Raw genomic sequence first — 22594 nt, forward strand, 5'->3', positions numbered from 1 at the left:
CATTAAAGATTCAATAACAAAGATGTTAATGAATGAATGTTGCTCACTAAAGCAATATCTAACTTGTACAAAAATTTCAGATTCCATGTAAGAAAGCTGGTGTCCAGCATAAGCCATATTGTTCACACAGTTTAGGATGCCTGAGTTATTCTTATCAGTTAGGAAATCATTGGAACCCTCCTGATATCCAAGTTTACTAATACTAGAGAAGATCTTAATTGCAAACAGACTTTCTGGGTGTAGTAGTTCCAGGCCTGCTATGCTTTCTCCACACAAAAGCACATAAAATCCTTGTTCTATTGGGATTTATTTTCTGGTAAATATATGTATGGGTGCGGAGGATGAAGCAAAAGAAACATTCAATTAAGTTAAAAATGTTGTAAATTCTGATACAGTACTTAATATATTCCCTGTACTCTTCTGAGTGTTTTAAATATAACTAATTCAATAAATACAATATTTCCCTGATATACATATTATTATAGTCATTCTTATTTTACTATGAAAAACTGGGCACAGAGTCATTTCAGAAATCACATCCAGGGCTAACCCTAACTCAGAATTTGCTATCAAGTGAAGTTACACATCTTTTTATGATTTAAGCCATTGATAAGCCTTTCTCTTATAGCTATAAACATTTATATTGATATAGAAGCTTATATTAAATTTAATGGTTAAAAAGAGACTTCTTTTAGTAGATGACATTTAGACTGAAACCTGAAAGACAAGCAGGTGCTCACAGTGCAGAGATAATTTCAGGCAGAGGAAATGATGTAAGGCAGACACACTCTCAATAAGAAAGAAAGTGAAGGTCAGAACTGATTGAGCATAATACATGAGGATATGAGATAAGAAGTTGAAGTGATGAGTGACAACATTCTGGACTTTGGAGACTATGATAGGGACATGGATATTATCCTGTGTGCAATTAGAAGCTACTGGGAAGTTCTAAGCTGGAAAGTGAAATATTTATGCTTTAAAATCACTTTAATTATGGATGACCACTGAATATCAGATTTTGGAAGAAACACTAAATACAAATGTAATTACCATGTTCAAGTAAAGGATGATGGTATTTTGGATTATGATGGTAAGGGTATAGAATAAGATAACCGGATAGATTTAGGGGATCTTTTGTATATATGGTCAATAATATTGATAGAGGAATGACATCAGAGCATATTCTTTATTGGATTTTTCTTATTCTCATGGAGTTATAAAGTTTCTTTTTTCTATATACAAATTATTAATATGTATAGTAAATATTATTTATCTTCCTTTGGCCTTTTTTTCTTCACACACAAACATGTACGCAATCATTGCCAATTGTCTAACCATACAAAATATGCTCTATATCTTTAACATCAGGGAAATGATGTTTAAAAAATACATGAGAAACTTCTACTTTAAAGCTGGAAATATGAAGGAAGTGTGAAATTGTCACTCCTGTCTTTACAACAAGAAAAAACTAAACATAATAGAAATTAATATATTTTTCTTGGAACCATCACTGAGAAGTAAGTTTGCAGAAATTTGTAGAAGCAGGCATATCCAGAGAGACACAGCTGAGAGCTGAGTAGGAAAAACATAAATGGTAATTTTAAGGAATGGCTGCAGACTGAATGACAACTTACTCAGCAGTGAGAAACTCTCGGGAGTCATAGTCATAAGTGTCTCCCACATTTTTGTGAGTCTTACCTCTATGGATCCCATTAGGGTTTCAAGTTGAAAGATTGACTCACTGTTCTGTTGGAAGAAGGGGACAATAATCTCTTTCTCACACACACACACATACACACACACATACACAATAATGGGGGTATTTAAAAGGGATACTCAGATGGTAAAAAAATTCTGCCTGCAGTGCAAGAGACCTGAGTTTGATCCCTGGGTCAGGAAGATCCCCTGGAGAGTAAGATGGCTAACCACTCAAATATTCTTGCCTGGAGAATTCCATGGACTGAGGAGTCAGGCTACAGTCCACAGGGTCTCAAAGAGTCAGACACAACTGAGCAACTAGCACTTAAAAGGAATACTGGTACCAACTCTCAGGGGTGGAGTGCTGGAGCATATTTAGGCTGTGAGGGAATTCAAGATACCTCTTTTGATGATACTAAGTTTTTAGAAGCCTATGAGATATCCAGAAACAGTTGTGTTATATACATCTGGAGGTCTTGGCGGCATATATATTAGAGAAATATGCATATTTTCTGATTTCTGGGTTAATATTAGAAACTAAAACACAACTGGAACAAAATATTATTCTTTAATTACCATAGTTATCCTAATCAGTGCAAGCTAGGTGAGCCCTACCTTTTTTTCATTTTTTTTTTTTTTGCCAAATATAATCCTTATACTGTATCCGTCTCATTAGACGTCCCATTATCTGTGCATGCTTACTAAATTGCTTCAGTCCTGTCCAACTCTTTGTGACCTATGGACTGTAGTCCATGGGGATTTTCCAGGCAAGAATATTAGAGTGGGTTGCCATGCCCTCCTCCAGGGGATCTTCCCGACCTGGGTATCGAATCTGTGTCTCTTATGGTCCTGCATCAGCAGGCGGGTTCTTAACCACTAGCACCACCTGGGCAGCCCATTCTCCACAGCAATGGGTAAAGGTTTATGCTTATCTACCTGGAGCACAAACTATTTTCATTTCTAATCTGTTATCCTCTTTTGAGGAGAAATCTTTTTCTCTACTTGTATAGTTATTTCCATATCCATATATTTTAAAAAGAATGTAAAGGAATTATTCATGAAATTTGGAAAATTTTTTTTTTGCGTATTCATCTTGAATGAGAGATCTTTGAACATTATTTCAAAAATTAAGCATGCAGAGTAAAATAATTTTTCAGAGGATTATAACATTTCAGCATTTTAGAAAAGTAAGTATTTTAGTATATTTTAATGTTTCTTTTTATTTCTGTCTTTTAAAAGTAAGAATACTTCACTACACACTAAAATAATTACTGCACATGAAGTGGGTGTTTTGTGTGAGATCTGTTTATTCTCTTTTGTTTCTGTTTATGTATCAACTCTTTCACTAAATCTAATGTACTGATGGAATTTCTGCTCTATGTGGGAGATGTATTTTCAAACACAACTCAACAAAAATATGCAGAGCAGAATTTTACTTTGTACTCTACTTACTAAATTAAATATTTCCTTTATTAATGCAAGATTTCAGTTTGCTGTTAAATCAGGATATGGTTAAAAGCATAATAAAGGTGCTTTTACATATGTTACAACCATGTTCTATAATCTCGGTCTAGACAAGAGTAATAGGCTTCTTGGACATAATGGTTTCTTCTTTACAGAGAAGTTGCTGTAGCCTTTTTGTAATATGTTACTGCTTTTCTCAAAATTTCCGAACTTTTCTTATCATCCCTAAAATAAAAGCCGTGAGTTTGCTCTGGTCCACAGATTTCCTGAACAATCCAGATCACTCACCTTTTCCATTGTACCTCTTCTAGATTCCTTGCTGTTCACAGTACTGTTACTCTTCTTTGAATTCAACCAATACATACTCTGGTCACAGACTTTACACTTTCTTGGCCTTGTACTGTCTTAGCTATTTATTTATTTATTTCACTACATTCTTGCCTGTTTACAAATAATATCTCATCAGGAAGTTATTTTTTGCTTACTCATTTTATTTAAATAGTTATCACTATTCCCTTTTTATGTTTACTTTTTCTTAACAACATTTAAAGCAATTTTGCTCTTTCCTGTTATTGCTATAATGAATCACCAAAAACTTAGTGGATTAAAACAACATAAATTTATTATCTTACAGTTCCAGAAGTCAGATACCTAAACTAGTATTCCTGGGTTGAAAGCTAGTCATGGTCAGGTCTGTATTCCTTCTGGGACTCTAGGAGAGAAGCCATTCCACACCTTTCATGCCAGCTAATAGAGGTTGACTACAGTTCTTGTCTCATGGACTTTTTTTCTTCCATTTCCAAAGCCACTTACATAGCATCTTCTTTATCTCAAACTGCTTGCTTCTATTTCTGTATATCTGACCTTCCTGCTTCCTTCTCTAAAGATCTCAGTGGTTTAACTGGGACCGTCTGTATAATCTAGGTTAATACCACAATCTCAAATCCTTTATTTAGTCATACATGAAAATTTCCTTTTATGATTTAAGATAGCATACTCACAAGTTCCAGAGATTAGCATGAGGACATCTTTTTTGATGGGAGGGGAAATGTTATTCAGCCTTCCACATTGGTATAAATATACAGTAAGTCCCCTACATAAAAACCTTTTAAGTTTCAAACTTTCAAATATGTGAACATGCCCAGGGAAAAGACCAAGGGAGAAAAAGAGAAGAAGAAGTAACTGAAGAACCAAGGAGATTCACAGTGCATGAAATGGCAAAGGAATGTTCTTTATTGAGGAGGCACTGTTTGTTTTTGAGGCACAAGACCCAAAGCTTAGAATGGTACATGAAGGTTACAACAGCCATTCCAAGTGCAATCCAGTGCCACTGAGTCATCTATGATGAGCAAAAGAGAGCCACTACCCAGCCATCTTTGGATTGTTTTAGCAAGAGGAAAGATAGAACTGAATCCAGCAAGGAAAAGAACCTGTGCCATCAATGTCAGGTGTGAGTGAAACTGCACTTGCCTTCCATCTATTGCTGATAATCCTTCCGCTCTACCATCTCCCATCTCCTCTCCTCCCTCCAGTCAAAAACTCTTCTTTCCTGTTCACTTAATGCCAGCTGCTGTCCTATAAGACTAAAAATGTTATCTTTATTTTTCTGTTTTTATATATTATTAAATGTGAAAAATATTATACCTATTACAATAGAGTACTGTAGTACATAGCCAAATGTGTTAGTCAGATACCTAGGCTAACTCTGTTGGATTTTTGAACCAAGTAGACTTAACAAATGCACTCTTGGAATGGAACTTTTCCATATGTAGGGGACTTACTGTAGTCTATATTAATTTTATTTTCTGTTGCCCCCAATGACACATTAATGCAAAAGAACAGAGATTTTATATGCTGTTTGCTCTTCTATCCTCACTTCCTAGCAACATATATGAAATATAGTAGTTTCTCAATATAAAAGCAGTAAAATCAAACAGTTTGTGAAAACTTTTATCCTGAAAGTGAGCTCTTAGTACCAGTCCCTTTTAAACAACTTAAGTAAATAACCAATGAGATAAAGTTGGATTGTAGTCTATCAATACACACCTGCTCACCTACAAGGTGATCTTACCCTGGAAGATAGGCATATGAGAATGGAGACAAATGAGAAACATTGGACTAGACTATACTTTAATATGCTATAATTCGACTGGATTTATAGGATGTGAATTTCTGAAGCATAGTGTGCTGTTTTCCCTAATATGCCTTCTGATACTGAAGTCATGAGTTTTAGCAAAAATACCATCTTTTCTGATTCCAGATTTTTCTCATTTCATAAATAATTTGTCATTCAAATCTCATTAGCAAATGAAGATTGGAAGTTTTAAAATTATTATCCAGATTTTGGAACTCTTTCTTATAGTATGTCTGTTTTGCAAGGAATGTTTTCTCCAATTCCTCATATGAATTTAAATAACTTCATCTTTTCTTTTATGGTCATTTTTCTCTTTTTGAATTTCCTACAATGAGGACCTAAGCTTGTACAATGTCAAGAACTAATGTACAGCTTGTGTGATATTTTTCATTCTCTATTTAAACACACCAATCTCATATAAGGATTAAGAGAAGTATGGAATTAGCATAATTCACTCCAAGAAAAGAGGTCAAGTGGCTAATGGAAGAGTAGGACAAAAGTCTATTACTCAGGTAAGTTCATCTTTGTCTAAGTTTGACTTGTGTGTGTGTGTGTGTGTGTATGATGATACATGTTATCTCCCTATTTGACACCCTGCTCAATTTGATACATGCCATATAATAAAGTTATCTGCTTATTTCTCTTGCTCTTTTTGTGGAACACAAACTAAGAATAAACTCCTGCAGGGTGAAACTTGTCATGTAATTTGAAATCCCTCATATATCAATAGCTGTCTTTTTTATGACCACCAGTTAGTTTATGACAGCTTTTATTTCCTGGTCTTCTATTCTATATAGTATTGGTGAAATTCTGCTAGGTATCACTTTCACTTTTACCTCAAATAGATATCACATAAAAGATTTCTTTAATCTACTTTCAGAATAGACAAGAACCCAGTGTGTGTGTGTGTGTGTGTGTGTATGTGCCTGTGTCCTCTGTCACTCAGTCATGCCTGACTATTTGTGGCTCCATGGATTTTAGTCGTGAGGCTCCTCTGTCCTTGGAATTTTCCAGGACATAATGTTACAGTGGATTGCCACTTTCTACTCCAGGGGATATTCCCAACTCAGAAATCGAACCCGTGTCTCTTGAATCTCCTGCATTGACAGGTGGATTCTTTACCACTAGCACCACTGAGAACCTCATGCTACTGCTGCTGGAAAGTAGCTTCAGTCGTGTCTGACTCTGTGCAACCCCATAGACGGCAGCCCACCAGCCTCTGCCGTCCCTGGGATTCTCCAGGCAAGCATACTGGAGTGGGTTGCCATTTCCCTCTCCAGGGCATGAAAGTGAAAAGTGAAAGTGAAGTCTCAGTCGTGTCCGACATTTCGTGACCCCATGGACTGCAGCCTACTAGGCTCCTCGGTCCATGGGATTTTCCAGGCAAGAGTACTGGGAGAGCCCCATAACCTCTACAAAATAAAAGCAAAAACTAGCAAACAAAACAATAACCAAAGATTCTAACAGATAATGATATTCCCTGTTTTTTAAGAGCTGACATGAATTTTCTTATTTTTTGATTTCTTCTTTCATTAGAATTTTAGAAGAGTAATTTAGACTTATAGACTTCAAACATGTTTATTCTAAATCAAATAGCTATTTTTAATGAAACTCTCACATTATTATTTCAAATATGTTATAAACTTAAAACTGATATTTGCACAGTCAATTTAAAGCAGTAGTTATCAATGCAAAGGGGTTATCCTATCCCCAAGGGAACATTTAAACTTCTAGAGACATTATTTGTTGTTGTTGTTGTTGTTGTCGTAAGTTGAAGTGTTATTTGCATCAATAACAGAGTCCAGTATGGGGATGATCTTTCTCAATGCACAGAGCAGTCCTCCACAGAAAGAATTATTTAATCCAAAATGTCAATAGGGTAGAGGTTGACAGAAGCTCTTAAAAAATGAATACACACACTGTACAATGGGCTTAATTATACTTGTACTTAATTATAATTAGCTATAACTTTTTTTTCACCAAATATTAACAGGAAATAAAATTCCAGTATGAAATTTTTACTTATTGTTCTTTGCATAGAACAAGGGATGCAAATATTTTCCATAGATGATTATGCATGTGAAGTAGCACTGCTGCTGCTGCTGCTGAGTCACTTCAGTCGTGTCCGACTCTGTGCGACTCCATAGAAGGCAGCCCACCAGGTTCCCCCGTCCCTGGGATTCTCCAAGCAAGAACACTGGAGTGGGCTCCCATTTCCTTCTCCGATGTATGAAAATGAAAAGTAAAAGTGAAGTCACTCAGTCGTGTCCGACTCTTTGCGACCCCATGGACTGCAGCCTACCAGGCTCCTCTGTCCATGGGATTTTCCAGGCGAGTACTACGCTAGTAAAATAAAATATGGCCAATGTTTTATGTAACAATTAACTGAGAAATTCACTCAAATACATGATGATAAGATCTACTAGGAACTAAAGGAAAGGTTGGTTGATTCAGTTCAGTTCAGTTGCTTAAGTCATATCAGACTAAGGCTTTCCTATCCTTCTCTAATTCCTGGAGCTTCCTCAAACTCAAGTTCATCAAGTTGGTGATGCCATACAACCATCTCACCCTCTGTTGTCACCTTCTCCTATGCCTTCAATCTTTGCCAGCATCAGGGTTCTTTCTACTGAGTCAGCTCTTCGCATCAGGTGGTCAAAGTATTGGAGTTTCAGCTTCAGAATCAGTCCTTCCAATGAATATTCAGGACTGAATTGCTCTAGGATAGACTGGTTCGACCTCCTTCAGGCCAAGGGACTCTCAAGAGTCTTCTCCAACACCACAGTTCAAAAGCATCAATTCTTCGGCACTCAACCTTCTTTACAGTCTAACTCTGAAATCCATACATGACCACTGTAAAACTCATAGCTTTGGTAAGATGGACCTTCGTTGGAAATGTCTCTGTTTTTTAATATGCTGTGTTGGTCATAGCTTTTCTTCCAAGCAGTAAGCATCTTTTAATTTCATGGCTGCAGTCACCATCTGTAGTGACTTTGCAGCAAAAGAAAATCAAGTCTGTCACTGTTTCCATTGTTTCCCCATCTATTTGCCATGAAGTGATGGGACCAAATGCCATGACGTTAGTTTTCTGAATGTTGAGCTTTAAGCCAACTTTTCTCTCTCCTCTTTCACTTTCATCAAGAGGCTCTTTAGTTCTTCACTTTCTGCCATAAGGGTGCTGTCATCCACATATCTGAAGTTATTGATATTTCCCCCGGCAACCTTAATGCTGGCTGGCTTGTGCTTCATCCAGCCCAGCATTTCTCATGATGTACTCTGCATATAAGTTAAATAAGGAGGGTGACAATAAACAGTCTTGATGTACTCCTTTCCTGATTTGAAACCAGTCTGTTGTTCCATGTCCAGTTCTAACTGTTGCTTCCTGACTTGCATACAGATTTTTCAGGAGACAGGTCAGGTGGTCTGGTATTCCCATCTTTTTAAGAATTTTCCACAAGTTTCTGTGATCCACACAGTCAAAGACTTTTTTGGCATAGTGAATAAAACAGAAGTAGATGTTTATCTGGAACTCTTGGTTTTTCGATGATTCAACAGATGTTGGCAGTTGGATCTCTGGTTCCTTGCCTTTTCTAAATCCAGCTTGACATCTGGAAGTTCACTGTTCATGTACTGTTGAAGCCTGGCTTGGAGAACTTTGAACATTACTAGTGTCGAGATGAGTGCAATTGTGCGATAGTCTGAGTATTCTTTGGCATTGCCTTTCTTTGGGATTGGTATGAAAACTGACCTTTTCCAGTCCTGTGGCCACTGTTAAGTTTTCCAAATTTGCTGGCATATAGAGTGCAGCACTTTCACAGCATCATCTTTTAGGATTTGAAATAGCTCAATTGGAATTTCATCACCTCCACTAGCTTTGTTAGCAGTGATGCTTCTTAAGGCGACATGACTTTGCATTCCAGAATAGCTGGCTCTTGAGTGATCACACCATTGAGATTATCTGGGTCATGAAGATCTTTTCTGTATAGTTCTATGTATTATTGCCACCTTTTCTTAATATCTTCTGCTTCTGTTAGGTCCATACCATTTCTGTCCTTTATTTTGCCCATCTTCGCATGAAATGTTCCCTTGGTATTCCAGTCCCCATAATGAAAATGATATCTTGTTTTGCTAATGCTTAATTGTATTTTATTTATTTATTTATTTATTGGTTTTCTTCTTTTGACAGTTCTCTTGCAACAGGGACCAAAATGCAAATCTGCACTTTAAAACATATTCATTGAAATTTATAAGGGAATCCAAATAATATAATATACTACCATTCATAGTCCTCTACCATACTATTAGAAAAATCACCACAGGTTTGGATTAATAATTTAACCAGATTTCTTCCTAGTGAAGAAGTGACAAAAATCAATGTTTGTATGGAATTTAATCATATCAGTGTCTATATAAAAGTCCCATTGTAGATGGCAAGAAATAACTTTTTAAAATTAATTAATTAATTAATCTGTTTAAAAATGTGAGCTTCCCTGATGGCTCCAACAGTAAAGAGTTCATCTGTAATAAAGGAGACCCATCTCAATCTCTGGATTAGAAATATCCCCTGAGAAGGGAATAGCTACCTATTCCAGTTTTCTTGCCTTGAGAATTCCATGCCAGAGGAACCTGGTGAGCTATAGTCCATGCAGTCCCAAAAAGTATGACATGACTGAGTGACTAATAAATCAAAATATTATATTGGAAATATCCGAGTCAATCAAACAATTTCATATGCTTATGAAGAAAGCTGAGAACCAAAGAATTGATGCTTTTGAACTGTGCTATTGGAGAAGACTCTGGAGAGTCCCTTGGACTACAAGGAAATCCAACCAATCCATCCTAAAGGAGATCAGTCTTTGGTGTTCATTGGAAAGACTGACGTTGAAGCTGAAACTCCAATACTTTGGCCATCTGATGAGAAGAGCTGACTCATTTGAAAAGACCCTGATGCTGGGAAAGATTGAAGGCAGGAGGAGAAGGGGATGACAGAGGATGAGATGGGTGGATGGCATCACCAACTCGATGGACATGAGTTTAGGTAATCTCTGGGAGTTGGTGATGGACAGGGAGGCCTGGTGTGCTACGGTTCATGGGGTCGCAAAGAGTTGAACACGACAGAGCGACTGAACTGAACTGACCTGATAGTATATGTAAAATATCATTTCCAGGCAAAATATGTTTATTATAATTTAGTACATGTTGCTATTAAATCTGTATCTGTCAATCACATGCCATAAATGTTCTTTCAGATAAATGGGATATGCAATGAAGAGAAGAAAAACAAAAGAAAAAAAGAAGATAAGCGAGGAGAAATATATAGAGAAGGCAGACCAAGAAAGAGGTCAGAAGTTTAGCTTCTTTATTTACCCAATTTTCATTTGGAACAATTTATCATCAAATACTTAAAAATGTGACACTATGTTTTCTGTATCCAAAGATGAAATTTACCATTGATATCGATTATTTATTTGACAGAATGTAACTGCATTTGATGTTGAGGTTATTTCCCAACATTTTCTTCAGTATTATCTTAAATATAAAAACTTCTTATTTCCCTTTCTTTGCCTATTTTCTTCTTTACATTTTCAACTTTCAAAACTGAATTTTGGATATAGTTTCTGCCCAGAGATTGTCTTTGTCTGTTACTGTCTTGAATTTTCCCATAGTAGTCATCTGCAACTTATTTTACCAACTTTTCAAATAAGTTCTCTTTAAATCTGACTTTATTTCATCCACTAACACTTTTGCAAGCCTTCCTTCTTTGGTTCTAAGTTCCTTCAGCCTTTAAATTTGATCTACGAGAGACAGATCCCCAACTTTTAATCTCCAACTCTTCCTGTCTAGAATTCACAATAATAAATTATTGAATTGAGGATATGCAACCTAAAGCTGTAAGGAATAACATGCTTACCCTGTACTTCGATACACATTTCTGAACATGAATATCCAAGACCTTGTTAAAAATTCTTCACAATGAAACTGCATAAACACTCCTAGGCACACTCTCTTTTCAAATAAAAGCAAAAGCTTTCTCTTACATTTTATTTCTGCATGGTGTGTATCTACCTTCTTTATGAAAGTTTATCTGTTTTAAAAATTTTACCTCTTGCTTAACTTGGTCCCTTTCTTCTTTTACCACATGTAGGTTAAAAGAATTTGTTGGATCCTCTTTTCTCTGTCTAGCTCAGAATTTTTTTCTTGACCACAAGATCAAAATTTGTTTTTAAGTTGATCCTATATCTTCCTGAGTTTCTGATGTTCTTATTTCAAAGTCTGAGTTTTACTTTTTGTTCACGTACCAAATTCTGACTTTTTTTTAACTTGCTAACTGTGGTTTTCCTTTTGCCTCTGACAAATCTAATTCTTTGAGGAAAACTGTTCCAAAAACAGATTTTCAAGCTTCTTCCTTGGTGCTTTTCTTTGTGATAATTCCAGTTTTTATCTTCTTCTCAATATCAGCGGAATGCACATTATTTTTTCACGCTTATTTTACTTGTTTATTCATTAAATATATTCCTTCTAATATACATTATGTTTGAAGTCATATTTTGAATTCTAATTTTCATGAACATACTGAAGATTTGGTGTCATTCCAGCTTCCTTGCTGTCACTATGTAAAAGAAGAAGAAATCAAATACAGTCTGACTGATAAATGATATATCACTCATCATTTATATGCTTGTACATATAAAGTCTTCATGCTCTGGTAGTTAAATCAGTTCAATTCTCTCCCAAACAGGATTCTTACTAGTGTTCAGTGTGGATTCCCTTCCAATGATTGATCCCAATCACTGGTTTTGCCCTAGTTTTAAAATCTGAAATTTTTGAATATTTTAAAAAGCAAATCAGTTTGAAAATTTCAAGTTTGACTTTGCCAAAGTAATTTTTCTTGCTCTTGGAGATCTCAGTCCCATAAATTATAATGATTTGTGTGTATACTTTTCACAAATTGATAGCATACAACCAAAGTTAGCTATAGCTCTGATGGAAAAATGGAGATGATCAGAATGAAAGATTAATGACTACAACCCAACCAAGCTGTGATGGACAGATGTTTGGCAAGTCACTGTTCCACTGTGTATAATCCTTCCCTCTGAGTGCAGGTGGGACCTGTATTTTGCTTCCAATCTACTGAATATTGCACAGGTGATGGAATGTCATCTTCATGATTAGATTATATGGCAAAGGTCCTTAGAGGTCATTGACTGTATTATGTTTATAAGACTCTAAAGCTGACTAAAGAATCTCCTTGTTGGCTTGACAAAATATGTATTATGTTAAGGAAGCCCTCATGACAAGGAACTGAAGGAAGCCTCTAGGAACTGGGGGTGGCTCCTAGGACTTCCATGCACTCTTCGGCAAATCAGAAAAACACTGGATACCACAGTTATGTGGCTGTTAAGAGCATTCTGCCAACAACCTACTTAAGCTTGGAATAGGATTCTTCCCTAATCAAGTCTCCAGATGAGAAAACTGCCCAATCAAAACCTTGACTGCAGTCCTATGACAGACATCTGAGCTGAGGACCCAGATATGTTGTGCCCAGACACATCACTCATAGAAACTGTGTGAAATAATAAATGGATAATATCTTACACTAATTCATTTGTAGTAATTTGTTACACAGTAATAGAAAAAATCTCTTTGCTACATATTCCTGAGAATATAATGTTGCTGAGAGATCATTACAGACTTCCTTATTTGCCTTTAATCCTCTGATGGCCTCCCTCTGGAGAACTGGACTGGGAAATACAGGCTCTGGAAGGCGCTTTTCATCAAAACTACAGATCCACAATGGCACTGACTTCACCCACAGCATACGTCAATGTTTTAACAGTCATTCCAGTCATACAAATATTTCCAAGAGATTGAAATCACTATACCTGAAAGAGGAAAGAAGAAAAAACAAAAATCTTCCTTATGCATGCAACAATGCTTATCATTTTTATCTTTTATTAGCTCCTGAGCACCATGACTCAATTTTCTGTCCTTGGCTTGTTTTGAAAGGTATGTGTTTGTGTGTGTGTAATCAGGCTTTTCTTAGACACTGGTGTGTGTACACAAAAGTATTTAAAAATCATTTCTGATTTATTAACTTTTGTTAATGACTATAAGAATTGAGACCTTTTCTTTTTTACATGTTATGTTGTGTGCCTTTTTATTTATTTATTTTAAGAATTTTATTATTATTTGATTTTTTAATACCAAAAACATTTCACATTGGGATATAGCCAATTAACAGTGCTGTGATAGTTGAATGAAAAGCTCATGTACACACTATTATATTTAAAATGGATAGCCAACAAAATCTTACTGTATAACACATGGAATTCTGCTCAATGTTATGTGCAAGCCTGGATGGGAGGTGAGTTTGGAGGAGAATGGATACATGTATATGTATGGCTGAATCCCTTCACTGTTCACCTGAAAGAATATGAGACATTTTCATTAATATTGTCTCTAATAACTGTCAAGAGGAAATTGAATAATTGTGTCTGTGCTCAGTCATGTACAACTTTGCAATTCTATGGACTGTAACCCACAAGGTTCCTCTATCTATGGGATTTTGTTCATAAGAAGATTGGAATGGGTTGCCAATTCCTGTTCCAGGGTATCTTCCCAACCTAGGGAGCTAACCCATGTCTCTAGCACCTCCTGCATTGCTAGTCAAATTCTTTACCACTATCACTGCCTGGGAAGCCCAAGAGGAGAACTATAATCATATAAGCATATATTTATACTCTTTCATTCATAGAAAATGTTTTAGCTAAGATAAGCTATTTTAAGTAAGTAAGAAAATAGTGTGTGTGTGTGTGTTTTATTCAAAGCCAAGATATAATATTGGAGAAGGGAAAACCTCAGGGAAACTTTGACTGGATATATAAAAGCATAGAGTGAAAAAAGGTTGTGAAAATTGTTCCACTAATTGAGAGTCTGTCAAAAGATTTTACCACATGTCATTCATCACTAGAGAAATATCAAAAAGCATTTCTTTACATAAAGAAACCCACCTTCAAAAATAATACTGTTGATATGGTATTGGAACCTCTAGAATATTTATCTTTTTATTCTAGCTCTTGAAAGTAATCCCTGTAAGGGCCAGCCTTCTCATGAAATGAAAGCACTTGAGGCACCGTGACACTGACCCCATCCATGGAGTGCCAGTGAAGTATTTTAATTTAAGGAGAAAACTTTCTCGGGAAACAAACTACATATACAATGGTAGACAAAATGCACATTAATAGATAAAGTAACCAGTAGAGTTATAGCTTCTTAAATAAAAGCAGATATATAAATATTAAAGGATCATATAGGAAACACATATGCCAAGACAGAGAAGCACTGAAGCAAGCTAGAAAAATAGCCTCTGAAGGAAACAAAAGAAATGCCTGAAATAATCTGCTTAAAAATTAATGTACTCATTTCTATTTCAGCTTCAATGTGGAAAAAGCTTGCAACAAACAAAAGTATACTCTGATCTTATCTGTCTTGTGAGAAATGGTAAGGACAATTATTTTTAATAGAAGGAAACTGACATAGATAAGAAACTTAGATTTAAATAAAGGAAGGAAGAACATAGGGGAAGGAGTAATATTAAATAACTGGAACAAAGTAAAAAATAATAAAATGGAGTAAAGTCAAATAAATTGAAAAGTAAAGTAAAATTGTTTTAATTAACATTTAATAACATTTTATTAATATTTAATAAAGATAACAGTTTATTAAGTTAGGAACTTGTGACAGAAACAGAGTATTAAGGTAATAATAGCATTGATGTATTAGGATAAGTAAAAAATGGATACGTGAAATGATTAATAGTGAATTATGAGGCAAGTGGCAAAAACTGGAAATTATATAAGGTAACTATACTTTGCTAAATGCTATAGAGTTATTTGAAGATGAACTTAGTAACTAAACTTAACGGCAATAATCATTTCACGATATATGTAATTCAAACCATTATGCTGTGCACCTTAAACTTACATAGTGATGTATGTTCATAATATTCCAATAGAACCAGGGGATATTTATTGCAAAGAGCGTGTGAATGTGCATACGCTTGCGTGCACATGCACATGCCTACACACAGACTCCTGCACTGCACAGTCGTGTCAGTTTTCTGACACCATGGACTGTAGCATGACAGTCTCCTCTGTCCATGGAATTTTCCAGACAAGAATACTGGAGTGGGTTGTCATTTCTTTCCCCAGGAGATCTTCCTGACCCAGAGATCAAACCTGTATCTCTTGAGTCTCCTACATTCAGGCAGATTCTTTACCACTGAGCCGCCTGGGAAGACCTTGCAAAGAATAATCACTAACAATTATCTTAAAAGTATAATTGATATGAGACAGAGAATAGAATCATGCAAAATGCTCAATTAAAAGCATGAAATACTTGACAATGGAGAAAAATAGCACAATCAACTAATAGGAAATTAAAACAAACATATATGAATCTATTTATATAATTATTTTAAATGTAAATAATCTAAATGCATTAATTAAAAGATAGAGATTGACAGGGTAGAAAACCATTAAAAAACAAGGACTTAAAAAAATTAAAAACTATGTTTTCTACCAAACCCACTTTAAATGTTAACACATAATAAAAGTGAAAATGTAAAGGATGGAGAAAAGTGTACGATGCAACCACTAATCAAAAAAGTTCTGTTATCTGTGATAAATTTTGACAAGGCAGATTCTTATCAACAAAAATCATCAGGGACACTGGTATTATAATAATAAAGGATCAACTTTCCAGTAAGATGGAATAATTATAATGTTGTGGTTGTTTCATCTTGTTTCAACATCCACTGGACCATCAAAAAAACAAAACAGTTCCAGAAAAACATCTATTTCTGCTTTCTTGACTATGCCAAAGCCTTTGACTGTGTGGATCATAATAAACTGTGAAAATTCTGAAAGAGATGGGAATACCAGACCACCTCACCTGCCTCTTGAGAAACCTATTTGCAGATCAGGGAGCAACAGTTAGAACTGGACATGGAACCACAGACTGGTTCCAAAGAGGAAAAAGAGTATGTCAAGGCTGTATATTGTCACTCTGCTTATTTAACTTATATGCAGAGTACATTATGAGAAACACTGGGCTGGAAGAAGCACAAGCTGGAATTAAGATTGCTGGGAGATATATCAATAACCTCAGATAAACAGATCACATTACTCTTACGGCAGAAAGTGAAGAAGAGCCTCTTGATGAAAGTGAAAGAGGAGAGTGAAACAGTTGGCTTAAAGCTCAACATTAAGAAAACAAAGATCATGGCATTCATTTCCATCACTTCATGGCAAATAGATGGAGAAACAGTGACGGACTTTATTTTTGTGGGGCTCCAAAATCACTGCAGATGGTGACTGCAGCCATGAAATTAAAAGATGCTTACTCCTTGGAAGAAAAGTTATGACCAACCTAGACAGCATATTAAAAGGTAGAGACATTACTTTGCCAACAAATGTCTGTCTAGTCAATGCTATGGTTTTTCCAGCTGTCATGTATGGATATGAGAGTTGGATTATAAAAAAAGCTGAGTGCTGAAGAATTTATGCTTTTGAACTGTGGTGTTGGAGAAGACTCTTGAGAGTCTCTTGGGCTGGAAGGAGATCCAACTACTCCATGCTAAAGGAAATCAGTCCTGAATATTCATTGAAAGGACTGATATTGAAGCTGAAACTCCAATACTTTGGCTACTTGATCCAAGGAGCTGACTCATTTGAAAAGACCCTGATGCTGGAAAAAACTGAAGGCAAGAGGAGAAGGGGACAACAGAGGATGAGATGGTTGGATGGGATCAATGACTCGATGGACATGAGTTTGAGCATACTTAGGGAGATAGTGAAGGACAGGTAGGCCTAGTGTGCTGCAGTCCATGGGTTGCAAAGAGTTGGACACGACTAAGTGGCTGTACTGAACAGAAGTGTTGTTATTTTAGTTCCTAGGTCATGTCCAACTTTTTGTGACCCCATGGACTGTAGTCCAACAGGCTCCCCTGTCCATGGGATTTCCCAGGAAAGAATACTAGAGTATGTTTTCATTTCCTTTTCCAAGGGATCTTCTTGAACCAGGAATCAAACCCTCATCTCCTGCATTCTTTACTCCTGAGCCACCAGGGAAGCCCAGCACCAATGTGTACACATCTGAAAATCCCTGGGTTGGGAAAATACCCTGGAGACGAGAAAGGCTACACTCTCCAGTATTCTGTTGTAGAGAATTCCATTGAACGTATAGTCCAAGGGACCACAAAGAGTCAGACACTACTGTATCTGACTGAGTCAGGCACAACTTTCACTTCACTTCACTTCAAGAATCTAAAAAGTGACTCAAATAGATGATATAAAATTGAATAAATAAATAGTAAAATCTACGGTTATAGTTGGAACTTCAACACTCCTCTTTTAGTAATTGACAAACTAAATCAAGTAAAATCTGCAGCATATATATGACATGAAAAAAAGTATTAATCTGTTGTATATAATTGACACCTATAGACTACTGCATGCAACCATATAAAGCTTATTATTCACATTCCAAAATGAAGATCAGTTTCCAGTCATAATACATCCCTGCATGCCAAATCACCTCAGTTGTGTCCAACTGTTTGTCTATAGCTTGCCAGGCTCCTCTGGCCCATGGGATTCTTCAGGCATGAATACTGCAGTAGGCTGCCATGCCCTCCTCCAGGAGATCTTCCCAACTCAGGGACCAAACTCACATCTCTTAAGTTTCCTGCATTGGCAAGTAGGTTCTTTCCCAGTAGTGCCATCTGGGAAGCCTCGGGTCATAATACACATCCGAACAATTTTAAAAGGATAGACATCACTCAAGGTATGTTCTCAGATCACAATAGAGTTAAACTAGTTATCAATAATAGATACCTATAAAATACCCAAATATTTGTAGATTCAACATAAACAGCACATAGGTCAAGGAAAAGTCCCAAGAGAAATTTGAAATTGTCTGAAATGAATAAAATAAAATACACCTTATCAGAATTGGTGAGGTGCAGAGAACACAGTATTTAGAGTTATTCTTATAGCATTAAAGTCATATCTTTAAAAAGAACAAAGTTATGAAAGAGCCTAAGCTTCCAACTTACTATACTAGAGAAAAATTCAATAAGATCTGTGTTTTTATATGGGCTTCTCAGGTGACACTAGTGGTAAAGAACCCTCTTGACAATGCAGGAAATGTAATAGATTGGGTTAGATCCTTGGGTCGGGAAGATCCCCTGGAGAAGGAAACGGTACCCACTCCAGAATTCTTGCCTGGAGAAACCCATGGACAAAGGAGACTGATGTGCTACACTCCACAGTGTTGCAAAGATTTGGAAAAAACTGAAGCAACTTAGTACACATGCACAGTATCCTTTTAAGAGAAGAGACAGATAGAGACACACAAGGAAGAAAATGACAATGGAGGCAGAAACTGGAGTGTTCACCAGCCAAAGAATATCAAGAATTGTTGGCAACACCCAAGGCAAACAGGAAGACAAGAAACAGATTCTTCTTCAGAGACTTTAGAGAGATCTTGGCACTGCTAAAACCTTGATTTCTGACTTCTATCCTCTAGAACGGTGATAGAATGTCTTGGTTGTTTCTAAGCCAGCGAGTTTTTGTTAATTTGTTTTAGCGATCCTAGGAAACAGAGAAGGACTAAGTGTAATTTGGTATCCTAAGTGGGATTTTGGAAAGGAAACAGAACATTATGAAAGTATTGAGGATATAAAAATAATGTAAATACTTGCATAAATAATAATGTATCAATATAGATTCAGTGTGATAAATGCATATTAATGTAAAATATCAAAATTGGGGAAACAGGCTGTGGGTATAACAGAAATCTCTATCATTGTGATAATTCTGTAAATCTAAAACCTTCGTAGAATTTAAAAAATTGAACTCAAGTACAGACATGTAAGGCCTCTTCAGACAGCCATTTTGCTTTTTTGCATTTCTTTTCCATGAGGATGGTCTTGCTCCCTGTCTCCTGTATAATGTCATGAACCTCCGTCAATAGTTCATCAGGCATTCTATCAGATCCAGTCCCTTAAGTCTATTTCTCACTTCCACTGTATAATTATAAGGGATTTATTTAGGTCATACCTGAATGGGCTAGTGGTTTTCCCTACTTTCTTCAATTCAAGTCTGAATTCAGCAATAAGGAGTTCATGATCTGAGCCATAGTCAGTGCCTGGTCTTGTTTTTGCTGACTGTATAGAGCTTCTCCATGTTTGGCTGCAAAGAATAGAATCAAGCTGATTTTGGTGTGAACCATCTGGTGATGTTCATATGTAGAGTCTTCTCTTGTGTCGTTGGAAGATAGTTTTTGCTATGACCAGTGTGTTCTCTTGGCAAAATTCTATTAGTCTTTGCCCTACTTCATTCTGTACTCCAAGGCCAAATTAGCCTGTTACTACAGGTGTTTCTTGACTTCCTACTTTTGTATTCCAGTCCCCTATAATGAAAAGGACATTTTTTTTGGGTGTTAGTTCTAAAAGGTCTTGTAGGTCTTCATAGAACTGTTCAACTTCAGCTTCTTCAGCGTTACTGGTTGGGGCATAGACTTGGATTACTGTGATACTGAATGGAAACAAAAAGAGATAATTCTGTCATTTTTGAGATTGCATCCAAATACTGCATTTTGGACTCTTTTGTTGACCATGATGGCTACTCCACTTCTTCTAAGGGATTCCAGCCCAGAGTAGTAGATATAATGGTCATCTGAGTTAAATTCACCCATTACAGTCCATTTTAGTTTGCTGATTCCTAGAATGTTGACGTTTACTCTTGCCAACTCATGTTTGACCACTTCCAATTTGCCTTGATTCATGGACCTGACATTCCAGGTTTCTATGCAATATTATGCTTTACAGCATTGGACCTTGCTTCTGTTACCAGTCACATCCACAACTGGGTATTGTTTTCCCTTTGGCTCCATCCCTTCATTCTTTCTGGAGTATTTTCTCCACTGATCTCCAGTAGCATATTGGGTACCTACCGACACAGGGAGTTACTCTTTCAGTATCCTATCATTTTGCCTTTTCATACTGTTCATGGGCTTCTCAAGACAAGAATACTGAAGTGGCTTGCCATTCCCTTCTCCAGTGGATCACATTTTGTCAGACCTCTCCACCATGACCCACCCCATCCTAAGTGGCCCCATATGGCATGGCTTAGTTTTATTTAGTTAGACAAGGCTGTGGTCCATGTGGTCAGATTGGCTAGTTTTCTGTCAGTATGGTTTCAGTGTGTCTGCCTTCTGATGCCCTCTCATAACACCTACCATCTTACTTGGGTTTCTCTTACATTGGACGTGAATACAAATAGCTGTAAAAAGAAGAGAAACGACAAGCAAAGGAAGTAAAGGAAAGATATAAGCATCTGAATGCAGAGTTCCAAAGAATAGCAGGAAGAGATAAGAAAGCCTTCCTCAGTGATCAATGCAAAGAAATAGAGGAAAAGAACAGAATGGGAAATACTAGAGATTTCTTCAAGAAAATTCGAGTTACCAAGGGAATATTTCATGCAAAGATGGGCTCGATAAAGGATAGAAATGGTATGGACCTAACAGAAGCAGAAGATATTAAGAAAAGGTGGCAAGAATACACAGGAAAACTGTACAAAAAAGAGCTTCACGACCAAGATAATCACGATGGTGTGATCACTCACCTGGAGCCAGACATCCTGGAATGTGAAGTCAAGAGGGCCTTAGAAAACATCACTACGAACAAAGCTAGTGGAGGAGATGGATTCCAGTAGAGCTATTTCAAATCCTGAAAGATGATGCTGTGAAAGTGCTGCACTCAATTTGCCAGTAAATTTGGAAAACTCAGCAGTGGCCACAAGACTGGAGAAGGTCAGTTTTCATTCCAATCCCAAAGAAAGGCAATGCCAAAGAATGCTCAAACCACCACACAATTGCACTCATCTCACACACTAGTAAAGTGATGCTCAAAATTTTCCAAGCCAGGCTTCAGCAGTACATAAACCGTGAACTTCCAGATGTTCAAGCTGATTTTAGAAAAGGCAGAGGAACCAGAGATCAAATTGCCATAATTCTCTTTATCAACGAAAATGCAAGAGAATTCCGAAAGACTTCTATTTCTGCTTTATCGACTATGCCAAATCATTTGACTGGGTGGATCACAATAAACTGTGGAGAATTCTTCAAGAGATGTGAATACCAGACCACCTGACCTACCTCTTGGGAAACCTATATGCAGCTTAGGAAGCAACAGTTAGAACTGGACATGGAACAACAGAATGGTTCCAAATAGGAAAATGAGTACATCAAGGCTGTATATTGTCACCCTGCTTATTTAACTTATATGCAGAGTACATCATGAGAAACACTGGACTGGAAGAAGCACAAGATGGAATCAAGATTGCCCGGAGAAATATCAATAACCTCAGATATGCAGATGACACCACCCTGATGGTAGAAAGTGAAGAGGAACTAAAAAGCCTCTTGATGAAAGTGAAAGAGGAGAGTGAAAAAGTTGGCTTAAAGCTCAACATTCAGAAAACAAAGATCATGGCGTCTAGTCCCATCACTTCATGGAAAATAGATGGGGAAAAAGTGGAAAAAGTGTCAGACTTTATTTTTTTGGGTTCAAAATCACTGCAGATGGTGATTACAGCTATGAAATTAAAAGACACTTACTCCTTGGAAGGAAAGTTATGACCAACCTAGATAGCATATTCAAAAGCAAAGACATTACTTTGCCAACAAAGGTCTGTCTAGTCAAGGCTATGGTTTTTCCAGTGGTCATGAAAGGATATGAGTGTTGGACTGTGAAGAAGGCTGAGAGCCAAATTGCTGCTTTTGAACTATGGTGTTGGAAAAGACTCTTGAGAGTCCCTTGGACTGCAAGGAGATCCAACCAGTACATTCTAAAGGAGATCAGTCCTGGGTGTTCATTGGAAGGACTGATGCTGAAGCTGAAACTACAATACTTTGCCCACCTTATGCAAAGAGTTGACTCATTGGAAAAGACCGTGATGATCAGAGGGATTGAGGGCAGGAGGAGAAGGGGACGACAAAGGATGAGATGTCTGGATGGCATCACTGACTCGATGGACATGAGTTTGAGTGAATTCTGGGAGTTGGGGATGGACAGGGAGGTCTGGCATGCTGTGATCCATGGGGTCGTAAATAGTGGGACACGACTGAGCAACTGAACTGAACTGAACTGACAGACATGTAAGAATGGCCAAAAACACTGATTTTAACAACTAATGCATTCTAAGATACTTGACATTATGGCTTGTATGAAACAAGGAA

This window comes from Capricornis sumatraensis, chromosome 1 (assembly GCF_032405125.1).
Source record: "Capricornis sumatraensis isolate serow.1 chromosome 1, serow.2, whole genome shotgun sequence".
Taxonomy (NCBI): domain Eukaryota; kingdom Metazoa; phylum Chordata; class Mammalia; order Artiodactyla; family Bovidae; genus Capricornis; species Capricornis sumatraensis.